Here is a 19537-nt window from a genome sequence, read left to right on the forward strand (position 1 = left end):
GGCTTGGTTGTTTCTCGAGGGTCCCGCTGTGCCTCTTTGTCATCACCATAGACATCCAGCCACCTAGTTGGCTCATGGATCACTCCTCTCTCGTTTGTTTGCCTCTTGGGTTCAAATTGGGATAGTGGCCTAAGTTTTCGAAAGAAATTTGAGGCTCCCATTCACGCCCCCCCCCCCCCCCCCCCTCTGGTCGCCGTTTCGGTCCTTCACCCGGGACTCTAATTTGTTTTCTGGACTTCGTGGTTTCATTTGGGTAAACGAGTTAGATGCCTTGTCTGAAAAAGGTCATGAACGATGGACTGGCTGAAATTTTGATAGTTGGCGACTCATAGCTGATACAGTTTTCTAGGTGATTGTTTCATTGTTTGGAGTCCTTAGACTTTTAAGCACACGGGTCTTGCTGGAACAAGACAGCCAGGCTTCAGGGAAGAGGCACAAACACAGTGGGCATAAAGCTATGAATGAATAAGAAACCACTAGTTAATTCATTATCAAACGATCACTAACTTCTTCAAGCACTTGACGCATACGGGCGTAGAGGTCTCTAATTAGAACGAAACAACACCATGCACATCAAAATCAAGTATAAGGCAACAGGCAAGGTACCATGCTCAGTAACAAGCAGTAGAAGCACCAGCACAAAAAAAGGCCTCCCACCTTGAAGCGTTAGAGGATCCTATTCTTGAGGCTCCACAATTTCATGCAAATGCTCATTCTGCTGTTTGCAACTTGTCTCTCTTACCTGCTTGTGACCAAAAAAAAACACAAAATCACAGTGTGGCCTAGACAATCAAGAGGTCCTTTTATGAAATATAATGTGAATCCTTAATGTTCTACGGCTCTACGCCAGCTCTGATATTATGGAGTCAATTTCCTTTTTAAGATTGCATCAATGATCTATCCTCCAGGTCCAGGGTATGACATATGTCACATTTCCTCTGACATGTCTTATCACAAGACCGCGGTCATCTATATGGAGAAAGAAAATATTGCTTCGTTTTTCATAAGATTATGCAAATATCAGAATGCAACATTCACTACTGGATTCAGGCGCTTTGCCGAGTGCCTAATGCACTCGGCAAATCCTCGGCAAAGCCTTTGCCGAGGGCAGCACTCGGCAAAGAGCCTCCGGTAAAAAATCCGTCGGCAAAGAATTCTTTGCCGAGCGCCTTTTATCGGGCACTCGGCAAAGTCTTTGCCGAGTGCAATCTCGGCACTCGGCAAAGAAAAGTGACCGTCACGGCAACGGTTGTGTTAGCACATGCTTTGCTGAGTGTCATGTCAGAGGCGCTCGGCAAAGATTTTTTAATTTTTTTTTCAAAATTTCTTTGCCGAGTGCCCTACCGGGGAGGCACTCGGCAAAGATTTTTTTTTAATAATTTCTTTGCCGAGTGCCCTGCCAGGTCGGCGCTCGGCAAATATTTTTTATTTTTTTTCGTAATTTCTTTGCCGAGTGCCCTGGCCCTGGCACTCGGCAAAGAGGCTAATTTTTTTTTGATTCTATATTCACAAACACATCATATAAGAGATATATATAACATCTGTGACATCACAAACACAATATAGCGCATATATATCACATCCATCTCATCACAAAGGCAATACCACATATATATCACATGTCGATCACACAATATCTCACATACACGACATCACAAGCATAATAGGTCCAATATCCATCGAAACAAGTCGATAGTTGATCACAGTGCATCACATGTCCATCAAGCGGTGAAAAAGAGATACAAACTACCGGTGGGGAGGAAACTAAGTGCTTGGTGAAGGAAAAGTGTCGTCGCCTGCTTGTGCCTGAAATGGGTTATTCGAACCCGCCGACGGAGGCTGCATAAAGGACAAGAGATTGCATCTGTTAGAGTGGTCATCTAATGAAAGCACTAGTCGAAGCAATTTGGTTTCATACTCACAGGACTAGCTATAACTGGCGGCGACGGTGGAGCAAACGGCGGCACAGCTACACCGTGCATTTGCCCAAAGTTCTTCAGGAACGTCGTAATCTCCGCCAGCTGCTTGGCCTGCCTTTCCCGCTCGGCCTGTCTTTCCCGCTCGGCCTGCTCGGTCCTCGCTGCCGGGTCCCGCAGCTCCTGAGCCATCCTCTCGTTATCGGCCTGCAACATTTCAATCGAATGTTTCAGTAATGCAAAGGTAACTAAGTTATTTAAAGATCAATGTACGAAGAGTTAAACGGGACTAACCTGGAGTGCGTCGACCCGCTGCTGTGAAGGGGACGGCCGTTGGCGTATGGCCGGGCCTCCGCCCGGGGTCTGTGCTCGGATCTGGGAGAGGGAGGGAATCTCGCTGGGCTCGAGGGTGCCATCGCCTATCCAGTACCGCCCATGCTTCTTGCCTTGTCTGAGCCTCATGACCATCGTCCCATCGATGTCGTCGGTGCTCGGATCCTAGTCTGGCCCATGGACCGACCTTGCCTTCGACGCGTACGAACTGATGCGGCTGTGGACGCTCAAGTTGCTGTAGGACTCGGGCGGGTCATCCGGGGTGAAGGTGACAGCGGACGTCGCCTTACCCTTGCGGGCCAGACCATATGCCATGAAATTGGAGATGGACTGCCCACCATGTGACGCCGACTGCGAGAAAGACAACAAGATGATTAGAAGAAACATGCAGAATGGAGCGTAAGAATACTAAAAATTCACGTACCCATGCTTGCTTGTACGCGCCGAGGCTGCGGCTGCCTTGATGGTGTGTGGGGCCTGTCGCTGCCATACGCCGCTCCCGCCCCGCCTCGTGGTCCTGGATATAACCCTCCGTGAACCACCTGTCCACGATCATCTCCCAGCAGTCCCGATACAACTCGCACCACCATGGAATTGTCTACATGTCATAAAGAATTTGAGATATAAGAAGACCAAATTAAAGCTACTTAATCTCAAAACGAATCAGTATTATTCTTCTTCATTTACCTCAAGGTACTGTTCCTGGGTCAGCGTCCGCTGTCTTGCCTGTGTCTTGGTGATCTTCTCACCAAGGTGCGTGGCGTAGTACTTGACGATGCAAGTGAGGCGCTCCTCGTAGTGCATGTCGGTGATTCGTTTCCTGGCACTTTTCACCATCACCTTCTCCGCCCTGTCCTCCTGTCCCTCTTCACATCTGAAAAAGTCTGCAGACAGACACAATGTATCAATTCATTATGTCAAAAAAAGTCAAATGAATGCGATGTATTGATCAAAGTTGTGCGAGCGAGACTTACCCAGAACTCTCTCCTCACCCGCTCCTGCTTATCTCCACATGCGTCGGGGGCATCTTTGTAGTGGTCCCACGATTTGGCCGGCTCAGTGTTCCCCTTGTGCGTGACAATGCCGGGGTAAAAGTGCCTGCACACAAGACCCAGGATGTGGTTGGGGTTGCGTGAGTCACCAGGCGACACAACCAGCCAGTGCCAGCACAAGTCATTAACAAACATTATTAGTTTCTCTGACAATTTTCAACAGGTTATATGAAGTAGCTGTGATAAAATCTAAAGTTACTTACCTGTCCCCTTGGGGGCAGATCACTGGGCGTAGGGGAAGAAGCGGAGGCCCAGGGAGTTTTGAGGGACCTCGCAAGTAGATCCTGGCCACAGCAGAGGAGTCTGAACCAGCTGTGCCTCCAGCCTCGCCGCCCTACTGTGCCTCGTCTCCCTCGTCGTCCGTCTGTCGAACCAGCTCCTCCTCGTCCGAGGAGTCCGGAGTACGGCGCTCCTCCTCCGGCACGTCACGCGGCCTGACTAGAGGAGGTCGGCCCCTCCTGCTGTCGCTGCCGCTACCGCTGCTCCTGACCCTCTGCCTCCTCTCGTCCAACGACCCCTCTTCTGCATCCAGATCTGCATCGCGTGCCCTCATGAACCTCGAGTTCACGTTCCTTGGCACACGACTGTCCGCCATCTTTGTTCAATCACCTGCAATTAAAAAGAAACAAACAAGACATATTAGTACATGTGTTAAAAATAGATGCTAAATAAAAAAACAAAACACGATTACAAAATAACATAGTATTACATGTATTAGAAGTAATCATCATTATTGGGATTATCTGGATCATATGTCTTGTCATCACTATCAAAATTGTCCAAATAAACAACACTGTTCGAAGGTTCAATGTTGCCTTCATCGTCATCGTCTAAATGTAATCGCTCAAGCATTTCTATGTCCTTGGCATTTTGCACCTCATCTCCTTCCTCGTCATCGACCCTTTCATTGTCTACTTCCATTCTGATTGCCTCGGTTAAGTCTATCACCAACCTCCCTAGTAGCCCATCTTCTTGATAGAACTCTCCTTCATATGTGTTTGGGTTGAAGTTGTAATCTTCATTATTTGGGACAGCTAGTCTACCATGTGGCGATACCTGGTGCACAATAGCCCACCCCTTAAGAGCCTTGTTGCCTTGGCACGCGTATGGCAAATAATAAACTTGCACGGCCTGGTGAGCCACAATAAAGACATCTTTTCCTTGATAGACGGAATCTTGCCGAATCTCGACTTGACCAATATTAGGGCTCCGTTTCGTTAGTCGAGGATTGAACCAGTGGCATTTGAACATGACGAGACGAAGAGGTTTCGAACCATAAAATGAAAGTTTATAGATTTCTTCGATTATGCCATGATACTCGAGGCCATCAATGCCAGGAGTACAAACTCCGTTGTTTGTGGTTTTTCGATGGGGCCGAGCTCGCTCGTAGCTTGCTGTGTGAAAGCGATATCCATTCACATCATAACCTGAATAAGCTTTCACCTTATTGTCGAAGCCATTTGCAACCTGTCTCAACTCCTTACTCATAGTTGCATCGGTTTGGGCCTGCAAGCGCAAGAATGAAAGATTGCCAGACTAAGTACGCGAAACTCGAAATCTCGAACTAGGTATGAGGTAAATTGGACAATACCTTTGTTTTGAACCAAGAAATGAAATCAGGCCTCCCTGCTCTCGGACCCTATGAAAGAAGGGTATCGGTTTGTCGTGGGGTAGGACCCCTTGGTTGATGCCAGGATACACGAATAAATTCCCTGTGCAAACGAGAAAGAATCAGTTGGATGTAGAATAGTGACGGCGTATTGAAACAAGTTCGTTGAGAACTTACTCAATGAACGGCTTCACCTCGGTTAGGTTCTCCAACACATATAGCATGATACTGCGCCACTCTTCATTATCCAACCTCTTATTGGTCGATCCACTTGCGCTTCCGAGTTGCCCTTGGAAAAGGCTGAGGTTGGATTCATTCTCGTCAGCATTGTAGCGAGGCCACCCTGGGCATTCGGTCAGACCGAACCGATCGGTTCGGTTCCTCGGTTATTCAGTCAGTTCGGTCATCAGAAACCTGGGACCGATCGGTCTTTGCAAAAAACGAAGACCGAGGAAGTTCGGTCTCGGTTAGTTCGGTTCGGTCTCGGTCATGACCGAACTAACCGGACCTGATTAGCAGCCACAAAAAATAGCAGAATCTATAGCAATTTTCAACAGCATGCTTGCTATTTGAAGGCAAAAAAATAACAACACAATATATAAAACAAACCACACATTATTATGACAAGTTCTAGCACACAACTTTCTCAGTTTTCACAAATCACAATCACACATTACGAACGAAGTCTACAGAACTACAGTCAGTTCGGTCACTTCGGTTAACCGACACATATGACCGAACTTCTATCGGTTACTTCGGTTAGTTGGGAGCCAGGACCGAACTCATGACCGAACTTTTCGGTCTCGGTCTTTTCGGTCTCGGTCTCGGTCTTTTCGGTTCGGTCTTCGGTCTTCGGTTAATTATGCCCAGAGTGAAGCGAGGGAGTGGATTATGCACGCTAGGAAGGTTCGTTGTGTAGTATAGCTGTGTGAAGTTTGTCACCTCCTCCAGAATGGAAGCCTCTGCAATGGAAGCCTCAATTTTGGCTTTATTTCTTCATTTTTTGCGAACGGCCTTCAGACATCTCTCGATTGGATAGCACCAACGGGCCTGCACGGGCCCCCCATACGTGCCTCATACGGGAGGTGCACAATCAAATGCTGCATCGACAAGAAGAAGCCGGGTGGAAAGATCTTCTCCAACTTACAAAGCAACTTAGGTGCCACTTTCTCCAAGTTTGCAACCACGGTCCGAGATAGCTCCTTGGCACAAAGCTGGTGGAAGAAATAGCTCAACTCTGCAAGCACTAGCCAGACATGCTTAGGAACATAGCCTCCTACCATCACCGGAAGAAGCCGCTCAATCCATACGTGGTAGTCATGACTTTTCATCCCGTTGACTCGCATAGTGCCTAAGTTCACTCCCCTGCTCAGGTTCGCTGCATACCCATCAGGGAACATTAATGCCTTGATCCATCGTAGTACTTCCCTCCTTTGTTCGGGTTTCAAGACAAAATCGGCCTTAGGCCTTTTCCAGTTCTTGCCGTTTGTAGGAGGCCACATCTCTTGCTGTGGTCTATCGCACAACGTCGCCAAGTCCACTCTAGCCTTAGGGTTGTCCTTAGACTTGTCAGTGTCCATGAGTGTTGCCCAAAGTGCCTCGGCGATATTCTTTTCAGTGTGCATTACATCAATGTTATGGGGCAGTAGGAGGTCATCGAAATAGGGGAGCCTCGTCAAGCCGGACTTATGAGTCCACATGTGTTGCTCACCATATCCCACAAAACCACCTTCTTCATTGGGCACGAGAGCATCTATCTGAGCATGAACCTCGGCACCAGTCTTCAAGTGTGGTCTAGGGTCCGTGACTGCGACACCTTTCCTAAAGTTCTTGGTGTCTTGTCGGAATGGATGGTTGGAATCTAGGAATTGACGATGTTGATCGAACGACGAATACTTGCCACCCTTCTTCAACCAAATGAACCTCACAGCTTCCTGGCATATTGGGCATGGGAACTTCCCCTGAACACACCAGGCGCTGAATAACCCATACGCCAGGAAGTCATGCATGGAGTATTGGTACCAGACGTACATTTTGAAGCTTTGCTTTGTAGCTCGGTCGTATGTCCATACCCCTTCATTCCAAGCTTTGATCAATTCATCAATCACAGGCTCCATGAACACACCCATATTCTTCCCCGGGTGTCTAGGAATTATCAACGTCAAGATCATGTTATGTCATTGAAAGGCGACGCCAGGGAGGAGATTGAGGGGGATAACAAACACGGGCCAACATGTGTAAGGGGCGGCCATCATGCCATAAGGATTGAACCCATCTGTTGCCAGCACGACACATACATTACGAGCCTCATCGGATTTCAGACAATGTTTGTCATTAAAGCTGGTCCATGCTTCACCATCAGATGGATGTACCATCTTGTCAGGATTGTACCGTTTGCCATTCTTGTGCCACGTCATCTGTTTTGCGGTTTCATCGGTCATGAATAGCCTTTGAAGCCTCGGCACGAAGGGAAGGTGTCGTAAGACTCAGGCGGGTATCTTAAGCTGCCTCTTCTGGCCACCACCATCACTAGACTCTACCTCTAGGAACCTGGAAGCTTTACACTTCGGACAGTTATTTGCCTCCTTGTGTTCTTCACGAAATAGGACACACCCATTCGGACAAGCATGTATCTGCTCATACGGCATCTTCAGTGCTTTAAGGAGCTTCTGTGCCTCGTACATGGTCTTCGGCAACATGTGGTCCTTTGGAAGCAGGGTGCCAACCACGGCCAACACCTTATCGAAGCCTTCTCGACTCATGTTCAAATCAGACTTCAACCCCATCAAGCGACTAATGGCATCCAGCTGAGAGACCTCAGAATGAGCGTGAAGGGGTTTCGCCGCCGAGTCCATCCTGTACTTGAACGCATCTACGGCTGCCTGCATCTCCGCCTCCTCATGTCCTTCAGCAAACTGTGCTTGGTGAATGTCATCTACCATGTCTGCTACCCCGGCATCAGCATCGAAAGCCTCGACGCGTGGTCTCACCACCTCCTCTCTCATACGATCGGCTTCACCATGGTGGACCCACCGGGTGTAGTTCGGCATAAACCCATTCTTGTGCAGATGTATACCCATGACTTCCTGGTTTTGCATTCTCCTATTACCACACTTGCTGCAGGGACACAAAGCCATTTTTGGGTATCTAGCGGCCTTGCCAAATGCATGCTTCAAGAAACGATCGGTCTTGTTCATCCATTCAATGCTGACATCACCCTGACTTGTCCGGCCCGTGTACATCCACTGACGGTCCTCCATCCTCTAGCATATATAACATCTCCACAGGTGACCCTACTCTCTAATAGGTGAGGATAGGTCCTAATCCCACCCACGGATGCGTAGATGAGGTTAGTTTCCATGCTCCGCTCCTATCCGAGACAGAATTTCAGCAGCACCTCCCTGCTGTTCTCTCGATACACGTCCTGCAAGGGAGAGTGTGTATCCAGAGAACAATAGGGGGTAATGCCAAAACACCATCTTGGACCGGAGCGGACCATGGAAACTAACCCATCTACGCATCCACGGGCTGTCCAAAAAACATAGACAATCCGAAACAGATACGGTCCCAGATATACAAAGATCTGCATACCTCCAACCGTATCTCTTTCGGATGGGAGACACCTAACTAGGTTACGCGACCAAAGACCACATACGGATAGAGGGGTTATACCTAGGGTGCCGGTGAGGTCAGGGTAGCGGGGCGGTGGAGAGTCGGTGCAGTGGCGAGTCGACGCGGTGCAGGAAGACCCATAGCGCCGACGAAGATGATCGGGGTCGTCGAGTCCCTCCCATAGGTCCTCCTGCAAAAAAGGGCAAAAATGGTTAGTGTCGACTCAAAATTTCGGCAGCACCTCCCCTGCACGGGGAGGTTCCCAAAACCTGCAAAAAACATGGCACAAAGGCCAACAACCACATATATACCAAACATGGTCACGAAGGCCAGCAACCACCAATATATCAAGAGGAGCCATGTACTTTAGTTCTCTTTCCATGCAGATGAAAGTATTGAAGTAGTACAACAACAATTACGACTAACCCTACAACTACTACTAAAACTACTACTAACAACTACTTAACTACTAACAGTACTAATACTAAGAACTACTTAACTATTAACAACTACTACTACTAACCACTACTACTTACTAACTACTACTATTTACTAACTACTACTACTACTAACCCTACAACTAACACTACTAACTAATACTACTAACCACTACTACTTACTAACTACTACTATTTACTAACTACTACTACTACTACTAACCCTACAACTAACACTACTAACTACTACAACTAACACTACAACTAACACTACTAACTACTACTACTAACACTACAACTAACTACTACTAATTACTACTACTACTAACCCTACAAGGGTAGGGCTTACCTTGGCGGCAAGAACGGCAAGAGCAAGGGCCGGCGACGACGGCGGGGATGACCGCAGCAGCGCGAGGATCAACGGGCGGTCGAAACGGCGCGAGGATCGATGGGGCGGTCAGGTCGGCACCTTCCTCTTCTTCCTCCTCCCCTTTCTCTTTCTTCCTCTTCTTCCTCCTCCCCCTTCTCTTTCTTCCTCTTGCTCCTCTCCTTCTCCCTCTGCTGGCCGGTCGTAGGGCACGGCGGGGCCGATGGAGCTCGGGGCCGGCCAGGTCGCTGTCCCCGGGGAGCTCGGAGCCCGGGGCGCCGGCGAGCTCGGGGCGGTGGCCAGGGACCTGGGGGCGCGGACGCGGGGCCGTCGGGGGCAGGGGCGCGGGGCCACCGGGGCAGGGGCGCTGGGCCGTCGGCCGGGTGCCAGGCCGAGCGCCGCCGGGACAGGGGCGGGGGGCGCGGGACGGGGGCGCTGGGGTGGGATGGGGGCACCGGGGCGGGCCCGACAGGAGCTCACCGGAGGGGGACGACGGCGGGGGCGGCGCGGGCGACCGGGGGCGGCGGCGGCGCGGCAGGGACGCGGGGGCGCGGGTGGGAGAGGAGTGAGGAGGTGGTGGGGTTGGGCCGGCCCGTTCTGGGCCGTTAGGTTAAAAGATTTGCCGAGTGCCGGGCCCAGCGGCACTCGACAAAGGGTTTTTTTATTTTTTATTTTTTAAAATTCTTTGCCGAGTGCCCTGTGACCTGGCACTCGGCAAAGGCTTCTTTGCCGAGTGCCGAGGTTGGCACTCGGCAAATTAAAATTTTCTTTTATTTTTTTTCGCCCCATTTTTTCTAGGGCCTTGCTACAGTAATTAAACCTTCGTTTCAAAATTTGGGACAATTTTGAGTTTTTTTACTAGATTTCCTTAATTATTTTTGTTTCGTTGAATTTTTCTGACTATTTCAAATTTGAACTGCATGTACATGAAATAATAGAATTTGGTCATTCAAAAAATGGTATTCATGATGCTTGGCGTATGTTGAGGTCGTATCCAGGAACTCGCATAAAATTACGAGCATCTTGTTGTCGTAACATGACGATGTACTTGCGGGAAAAGTGTATTTAAATTATATAAAATCCAAATGAAGTCTGAAAATCATGAAACTTGTCGAGGTGTCTTGTTATTGCATGTGGAGGTCGTGGTAAAAAATTGAGAAAGTTTGAAGCAAGTTGTGACGTCGGATGCTTAAAAGTCAGACATCTCCGCATGTGATCTTGTGGGAAAATGTATTTAAATTATATAAAATCTAAACAAAGTCCGAAAATCACGAAACTTGTCGAGGTGTCTTGTTATCGCATGTGGAGGCCGTGGTAAAAATTTGAGAAAGTTTGAAGCAAGTTGTGACGTCGGATGCTTAAAAGCCAGACATTGACGTCGGATGCTTAAGCATCCGACGTCACAACTTGCTTCAAACTTTCTCAAATTTTTACCACGGCCTCCACATGCGATAACAAGACACCTCAACAAGTTTCGTGATTTTCGGACTTTGTTTGGATTTTATATAATTTAAATACACTTTTCCCGCAAGTACATCGTCATGTTACAACAACAAGATGCTCGTAATTTCATGCGAGTTCCTGGATACGGCCTCAACATACGCCAAACATCATGAATACCATTTTTTGAATGACCAAATTCCATTATTTCATGTACATGCAGTTCAAATTTGAAATAGTCGGAAAAATTCAACGAAACAAAAATAATTAAGGAAATCTAGTAAAAAAACTCAAAATTATCCCAAATTTTGAAATGGAGTTTTAATTACTGTAGCAAGGCCCCAGAAAAAAATGGGGCGAAAAACAAAAAAAAATTACCGAGTGCCAACCTTGGCACTCGGCAAAGAAGCCTTTGCCGAGCGCCAGGTCACAGGGCACTCGGCAAAGAATTTTTTTAAAAAAAATAAAAGACCTTTGCCGAGAGCCTAACGTCGGGGCACTCGGCAAAGGCTGACGGCAGGTGGCCGCCGTCACGCCGGCCACCTTTGCCGACGGCCAAATTTGCATAAAAAACCTTTGCCGAGTGCCCGACAGAAAGCGCTCGGCAAATCGGCCGTGTCCGGTAGTGATTCATATAAGAGTCCCTCGATATGGGGGAAGTTAACTTTGCGCAGGCTAGCCTACATGTAAGCAAGTGTATTTCAGTATGATGCATGTGTTTCAATGCACACCTGCATGTGTCAGCTCATTGGATTCCAAAATAGGGATCTTTAGAACTTTTTGAATTAATGGAAAAAATTCGGCTTCAGCTTGTTTCAAGAAAAAGGCATCAGTCCACACTTAAAACAAATGCACACACCAAGAAATAAACTCATTACAAGTTCAAAACTAAAGTTGACAACCAAAATACCATCGATTTGATGCGAAAAACTGCATGGCTCTTGATTCTAGTAACCCACAGGCCTCGCGATTCTGTTCTCTGTCCGAGTGCTGTAATAGATGTGCCCCCCCTTAAAAGAACCTGCAAAAAAGTTTTATGGTAGACCTTTGTCAAACACCATGTCATTCCTTGTGCTGATCCAAATTGCCTACTAGCAAAAAACTGCTGCCCCAGACAATAAAAGATGATTATGTTGGCGACTATCCAATTCCAACCAACTATTAAAAAGATGATTGGTGTTTCGTGGTGGTTGAATGCCAAACAAAATAAACACAGCACGCCATAGGAAATGAGCGTAACGACACTTAAAAAACAAATGTTGTATAGTTTCAGGCTTACTACAAAAGCAACAAGTCTTACTACCATTTCAATTCTCAGGGAAACTTTCTGTTTGGACAGAAAAAATCCACAACAGAGGAGGATCTCTCTGTGCATAGGAAATAATGCGCGGACGTGCCAGTACTAAAGTACACAAATAAAAGACAAAATATGGGAACACAAGACTTTATTCATATTTAGCAAAATAAAAATACAGGTTCCTGACAAATGCGCGCTCCATAGCCTGCTGGCGCAATCTGACTTGGGCTACGTGGTCTTCTTGTTCCTGGGGCCTCGGAAAGCTCCCAATTAATTACCCTAGTGAATTAGTTCACAGGACACCTCCGATTCTGCTGTTGTGGTCGTCGTCTTCAGTCTTCGCTTCACGTTCTCCATGCATGTGGTGTTGGTGTGGATGTAGGTGGCGTCGGCAAGTCCATGGCCTCATCGAAATCCATGGGTCGGTGCAACATGGCTAGAACATTAGCCATGCCCGCCTGCGTCGTTCGCCTCGTCGGTGTCGAACGGCGCATAGTGGTTGTAGTAGGTTGAACATGCATGAAAACGGTGTAGCTGAACCGTCTCGGACGTCCTCGGCAGCGTCACCGAGGTACGCTGAAGTGCTTGGTCGAGGTAGAAGCTGTTGAAGTAGAAGGCCTCGTCAGCCCATAAGTCGATGTAGCACAGCCGGACCGCCGGCCTTCGCCTGCCTGGAACGTCGTCAGCTCGCCCACCCGCATCGTCGGTGTCGGCCGGCACGAAGCTGGTGTAGTAGGTGGAGCCGGTGTAGTGCAGCTGTAACGTCAGCTCCGCTCGCCCTCGTCGTTCGCCTCGCCGGTGTCCAACGGCGTAGTCGGTGTAGGCCAGCTGCCTCGTCGATGCCGTATGGCTCGTGCTGTCGTAGTGGATGGAGTTGCTGTAGCGTCACCCGCCTCGTCGGTGTCCGGCGGCGTAGTAGATGTAGGCGTGGAGCCCTTGTCGGCGGCGTCCAGTCTTGGCTCCTCGGTGTGGCGTTTGACACGCCGTGCATGCATGTGATCTCTGTAACAAGAAAAAGGAATAGACAAAGAGGGATTAATCTGTTCCAACGTCGATGGCCATGGTGTCCTTCCTTGCTCGTTAGCTTGTAGTATGCTAGCTGTATGGCACGCACAGGCAAGCACGGATGCGTGCACGCATCTCCTCCGGCTCGGCGGCGCACCCGTCGGGTGTCAAGCGTCTCCTCCGGCTCGGCGTGGTGCTACGGCCGCGTGGAGTCCACGTCCACGTCGACGCGAGTCTCCCGGCTGGCCATGGGCTTCGTGATATAAGTCGATCGATGTAGATGCCACGGCCGCCGACTGGCAATTCGACGGGGCAGAAGGCTGACACTGGTCCTTGGAGTCGTCGGGTGTCATCGGCGCGGCCAGAGCGCGTGTACGCCCCCTTCCATCGCCATCTCCTGGCTTGTTAGCTTGCACATGAGTACGTACGTGCACCTGAATGACGCAGTGTTGATGGCACCGACGTTCGTCGATCAGCCGCTAACTGGCGTGCGTGTTGCCAAACGACCTCGCCCTTCTCAATCTTGTTGTAGGGCGTTGTTTGGAGCCGCGTCCTGGGGCGGCGTCCATCCCTTCTCCTTGATGTGTGGAGGTGGAGCCGCGTCCTGGGGTGCCGCGCGTCGATCTGCTCCGAGAGCTTCTGGATAGATGGCGCCGTGGCGGCGGCTGCCTTTCTTGTGATCCAATCAGCCAGGCGTGATTACCCTTCTCCGTGAAGACTTGGTCCTTGATATAGGCAGCGGCTAGGGTAGCAGCCGGCCTCCTGGCCACGCGTGCGCGCCGCCTAAAGTTTGTTAGGGCCACAGGAATATCCGGAGCCCATTCTTTTCTTCGTATATATACAAGATGAAGCTACGTGATCTATCCATCCAGAGGAGTTATCTTCACGTGGTAACACTTCTAGAAAGATTCACGTTTGCGTAACAAATCATATGGACTTCATCTGCAGTCCTAAACACTCATCGGGCCGGGCTGCAAGCCGTATATAATACGTACAAGATCGATCCAAATTCGACTCCCTCAACACACAGACGCCATGTGCTGTGGCTGCCTCGTGGGCTCTGATCGTTTGCTAATTAAAGGCATTTGAGCTCCACTGTATTTTGAGAAATATATAACAAATATAATGCATGGCCGCATACATACTTGTGTGGGGGTATTAACCCCTATACCCTTACGGCTAGGCTTGGGCCGGCCCAGATCAGAGGGTCCGGTCCACCAAAAGACGACGCGCGGCCTGGCCAACCTGTTCGGAGTCCCGCGCAAGGAGTCAAGGCGGATTTGGTGATCAAGCAAGATCCTGGTCGGTTAGAATAGGAATCCTTATCTAGCCACCTATGGCAATTGTAACTGGCTAGGATTAGTTTCCAGATCTGTAACCCTGCCCCCGGACTATATAAGGCGGGCAGGGGACCCCTCTAAAAAACATCTCTCATTGACATACAGCAATACAATCAGACGCAGGACGTAGGTATTACGCCTTCTTGGCGGCCGAACCTGGATAAAACCTCGTGTGTCTTGCGTCACCATCTTGTTTGTGGCTTGCGCATCTGTCTGCCGACAATCTACTACCTTGGGCATACCCCTGGGTAGACTGCCGACCATATTTCGTCGACAGTGGCGCGCCAGGTAGGGGGTGTGCGTACTGCTCTCCAAGCGAACAAGATGGTCATCATCTCTGGCTCCGTGGCTACACTGAACGGCCTCACGTTCACCGTCGGTCAGATCACCTGGACCACCGGCTCCAACGACTTCATCGCCACGATCACGGAGGAGGCGCGGATTCAATCGGCGTCGACCGCTGCTTCACCTGCATCGGCTACGGCTCCGACCACGGTGGATACGGCTCCGACCACGGAGGATCTGACTCCGACCACGGTGGATACGGCTCCGACCACGGAGGATCTGGCTCCGACCACGGTGGATCTGGCTCCGACCACACCCGCATCGCTTTCAGCCACGCCGACAACCCGTCGTCCGCTTCCCCACTACCAAGGGAGGCAGATCGACAACACCGACCTGCTCGACTCCATCGATCGGGTCGGCACCAAACTTGCAGAAACCCTAGCTCTGGTAAGTTCGATTCAAAGTCAACCTAATGAGCAGGTAACCACCACCCACAACAGATCTACCCGACCAGCTCGGGCCAGTCGTCCTGCACGACTCGGAACGGATCTCGTGGTCACATCTACTCCTAAAGGGCGCTCCGTTCGTCGCCGGCCAGCCCCTGCGACGGGTCTCCGGCTCTCCGAGTACGAAGCCTCTACGGAGAACTACCAGGTCCAGCCCTACGGCCTGCGCAACTTCGTCAATATGGTCCGGATTGAGGATTATCAAGAAGGGTCCGTCCACACAGTCCAAGAGGGTGACTCCGGCTCCTCATCTGGCATCGCATCTAACGCCTCCGTCCACACCGAGCTCCAGCATCACGACGATGAGGGCGTCGAATACGATCTGGATATCCCAGACCACGCTCCGGGGTTCCCACAATTCCCGTCCTTCCCACCAAGGCGGGGAGACTTGATCAACGTTGTCAGTAATGACGAACCACCAGCAGTCTGCGAAACAGAACAAGAAAGGATTGCACGCGAAGCACGTAATATTGATCGGTTTAATCGCCGACAAATCGAAGCCGAAGCAGAAGAGGAGGCACGACGCATAAGGGTCCAGCCACGTGACCTCAACAATGCCTTCGACAGGGTGGGGGACAAACAGGTCTTCATGACTCCAAGCGCCAACGTAGCCGTCGCTATGACGACAATGCAACGGCTACCCAATTTAGCAGCTAGTTTGCTTCTTCGAGCTCACGTGAACATGCGCATGCATGGCACTGTACCTCATAGAAGCTGCTGGCTTCTTTTCTTTTCTACTCAATAGGTAGCGTGCACGTGCGTTGCTACGGGATAGCTAATATTTTGTACTAAAAACACACGGATCGCACGATAAAATAACAATACTATAAAAAATAAATATCAACATTAAAGTTACAGTTAATCCAAAAAGCAAAGTTTGTGAAATTAACAGTCACGGAGAGCGTGGCGTCCTAGGTTTTACAAACTCTACTTTATAAACATTTCCGTGATGCGCCTAAGATAATGTTTTATATCGGTAGGAAGAAATCTCCGATATCCATTTCTTTCGTGCGCCAATAAATCCACGAATAAGTTTCGTCGCATCTCCATACCATCTTTTACACAGGCTCGAGTATATATGTCAATATTAGTGTCTGTCGCATGGGTAATACTGCGTCTCTTGAAAAATCTTCCACAAAAAACTTAAAACAAAGTATTATACTCACCGTATAAATATGTGTGGCTTTTGGTCTATTCCACGCAGATATATACTGTAGAATAAGATATCCACTTAAGTGTCTGTGGCAAGATTCACGATCAGCGATATATAGAAATAGTTAAATCGCAGGTATTATTATTGCAAGCTATAGTGACTCTGCGTTAGTTATCCATCTATGTCCTCTGCAATGTTTCCTTCCCGTCTGAATTTTCATTTGAAGACATCCTCATTCCATCCAGGAATATGTACATTCACTGCGTCCGTGTACTACAAGGTAAATCCAAGAGTGTACCTGGCATACATCAGCGCTGATGTGTCTTTACACCAGTCTTCAATAGGTCTAGGATCAATCATGATAAGCATCTTCTCCTTCTGATCGAAAACATAAAGCATATACTTTCGAACGTGCAGCCATGGCAAAAGAAGCTGCAAACATGGTAGCGTTTAGAATAGTATATAGGAAACAAGTAATAAAAGCAGGAGCAAGCGACTTACATATCTGCATTGTGCTAAGATGTATTCCATATACTCACATACACCAATCGCAGCAGCCATTTCTTTCTTAGTGTATTTTTTATGGTATTCTGGCATTTTTGTTAAAGCACACATTTTCGGGAAGAGAAGGATATCGAGAGTCAGGATTAGTATAACTTGGCCTACTTTATACAATTAGGAGAACAACAAATAAGATAATATAATATAGCACAATAAGAATTTTAAAAATGTGTTTACACAGAATCTCAGGTCCATGTGATGCTTCGTAATACTATTTTATTTTTTCATTGTATTGTACTCTCGAGATGCCTGAAAACGGACACCTAAGTTGAAACAGTTTTCAGATGTCTCGATTGTTCATTAACAACTCCTGTAGGTCCTTGACACTTAGGGCAATCATGGAGGGATGAAAACCTTTAACCCAAGGCTTCCTGCAAAGCATTAGACACAGATGATGGTTTTCGCCATATAAGATAGCATACTATTATTAGTAAATAAAGTAATTAAAAAACATGTAGCTTACTTCAACGTCGCTTCATCCTGAATTGCCATGATGTAATCACACAGTAACTCAGTCATCTCTTCCTTGTTCATTGGCATGTCTTTCATGGTCTCAAATGCCCAAAACTCATCAGGGTCTTCGTTGGCATGGACTTGTGGGGATTTATTTTGAGTTTATATGTGTTGAGGGGTGCCCATTTGAACCACTAAGCATTCGGTCTCCTCATAATGTTTTCTCTTTTTCGTGGACACTTGATCAGCCATCTTTGGATTCTCTATTATGGCACAGTCGCTTGGGCTTCCAATATTTTCATCCCTATCAAGATATGGAGCACCATTTAGTTTGTTTAACTCTAACGATAGCAAGATCACCGTAAGCTTCAATCTAAATTCTTTCATATCATCCTGCATGATAGTATGAACCTAATTAATTATTAATTAAAACCCCACAGCTAGTGCACACTCATAACTTGTGGTAAGACGCATAGTTTACCTGATTGAACTCGTCTGACAAATCGTTCATAGAAGAAATCCATCTGTTTCGGGCCTGTCTCCTCCAATATCAAATCTATCTGTTTCTGCAATCCACCTCGCTATTTGTTCATAGAAGAACGAATCAATCAGTATTTCTAAAATATAAAATATGTACAAATGGCTGTGTTAGGAAATATCCACAATTTTATTGAGGTCAACACGTCCGAACATCTCGCCCAAAGAGTCTAGCACCTGAACCTCACGTTTGTCGGCGTTTATAACAGCAAGGTACCAATATGTATTTGTAACATTTATCGGAAGGAACACCTATCAAATCAAAACAATAAACATTTTGCCAGGCATATAATGAAAGACCAATAGATCGTTTAAAAAATGCTACCATGTCATGCTTCAAGTAAGCTAGCACCCTTTGAACTAAACCAGGACGCTGTGAAGTGCCACGGTTAAGGTAATTGGCTTCAATGGTCTCATCCTTTTCTCCATCCCGCTTTATGATTGCAACTAAGCACGCAGTTTCAAGATAGACTGTACCTCCTGGCCTCTTTTTTAAACCCTCATGGGCCTTCAACAGTTTAATATAAGCATCTATGACATGCATACATTTCGCCATTAGAGAGAAAGAGCATTGAAGTTGGCAATGTTTGATTGAGTATTATGACTTGCATCTGTTACTTCGTCAGCCAAGTATTCATATGGCTAAAAAAGACATTCCATGGGTTTCTCGACACCGGAACATCATCTATGAGCACAAGCTCCTCATTCCCATGTGAAGATGGAATTTTTTTTACAGATTCAATTATGGCTCTATCAGTATCGGTACAAACATAATCTGAAAAAGAGGATTAAATTAAAGTATACAACAATAGTTAGTAGTTTTTTCTAGGTTAATCCATCAAAGAGAAAATATCAATACCTTCTGGGACAACCGGTGAAGATATAGATTTTTTGGATTTATTTTGTACGATTATGATTTCCGAATGTCCTTTTTCTCCCGTCGGATCTACCCCAGAAGTTGATAGGGCCTTTTCATCATGGGCCGTGCTAAAGCCCTGGTCAACTAGTAGAGCTTCGTGGGTAACTTCTGTACTCATGCTTTCTTGCAACCATCTAGAATCATCCATAGGCTCACTGGAATTTTCTGTTTGTACAATATCTTCTAAGCGGCCTCCATTTTCCTTCGAAACCTTTGCATCTGAACTATCCATCAAGACCTTCTCTGCTCTTCTGAACCTTGCAATCTCTGTTCCTGTGCTGTTTATCTGAAATTTAGAGATACCTAGACTTGTAATTAGTAATAACTAGTCATACGATTAAATGATTTGAATATGAAAATCAACTATCAATATGAAAATCAACTATCAAACCAATCCTGGTTACAATTGCCGGACCATGAACAGTAGATAGGAGTGAAAACAATATATTTTCTCCTGCTTGCATTCATATTAGTGTGGACAATAGACAGAACTGTGAGATAATTTGTAAACTGGTGAAAATATATTAATTAAGTATTACATTTTGCCGAACCATGAGCGTTAGGTGTTCAAATGTGACTCTGCAGTTCAGTGTGTGGCACACTGAACTTCAGCCTGCCTCGCCCAAGCGTCTCCCTCTTATCACTCAAACTGTCAACTATATGTTATTCTCCCTCTTATCTCACTCCAACTGTCAACTATATGCTATTTGTTTGG

At 47.5% G+C, this 19537-nt stretch overlaps 1 pseudogene; it reads right to left on the reverse strand.

Annotated features, from left to right (window-relative positions):
- Positions 1–16126: 16126 nt before the first annotated feature.
- On the reverse strand, positions 16127–17006 carry LOC136504368 (uncharacterized; annotated as a pseudogene).
- Between the last annotated feature and the right edge of the window lie 2531 nt (positions 17007–19537).

Source organism: Miscanthus floridulus, chromosome 14 (genome assembly GCF_019320115.1).
Source record: "Miscanthus floridulus cultivar M001 chromosome 14, ASM1932011v1, whole genome shotgun sequence".
NCBI classification, from domain to species: Eukaryota; Viridiplantae; Streptophyta; class Magnoliopsida; order Poales; family Poaceae; genus Miscanthus; species Miscanthus floridulus.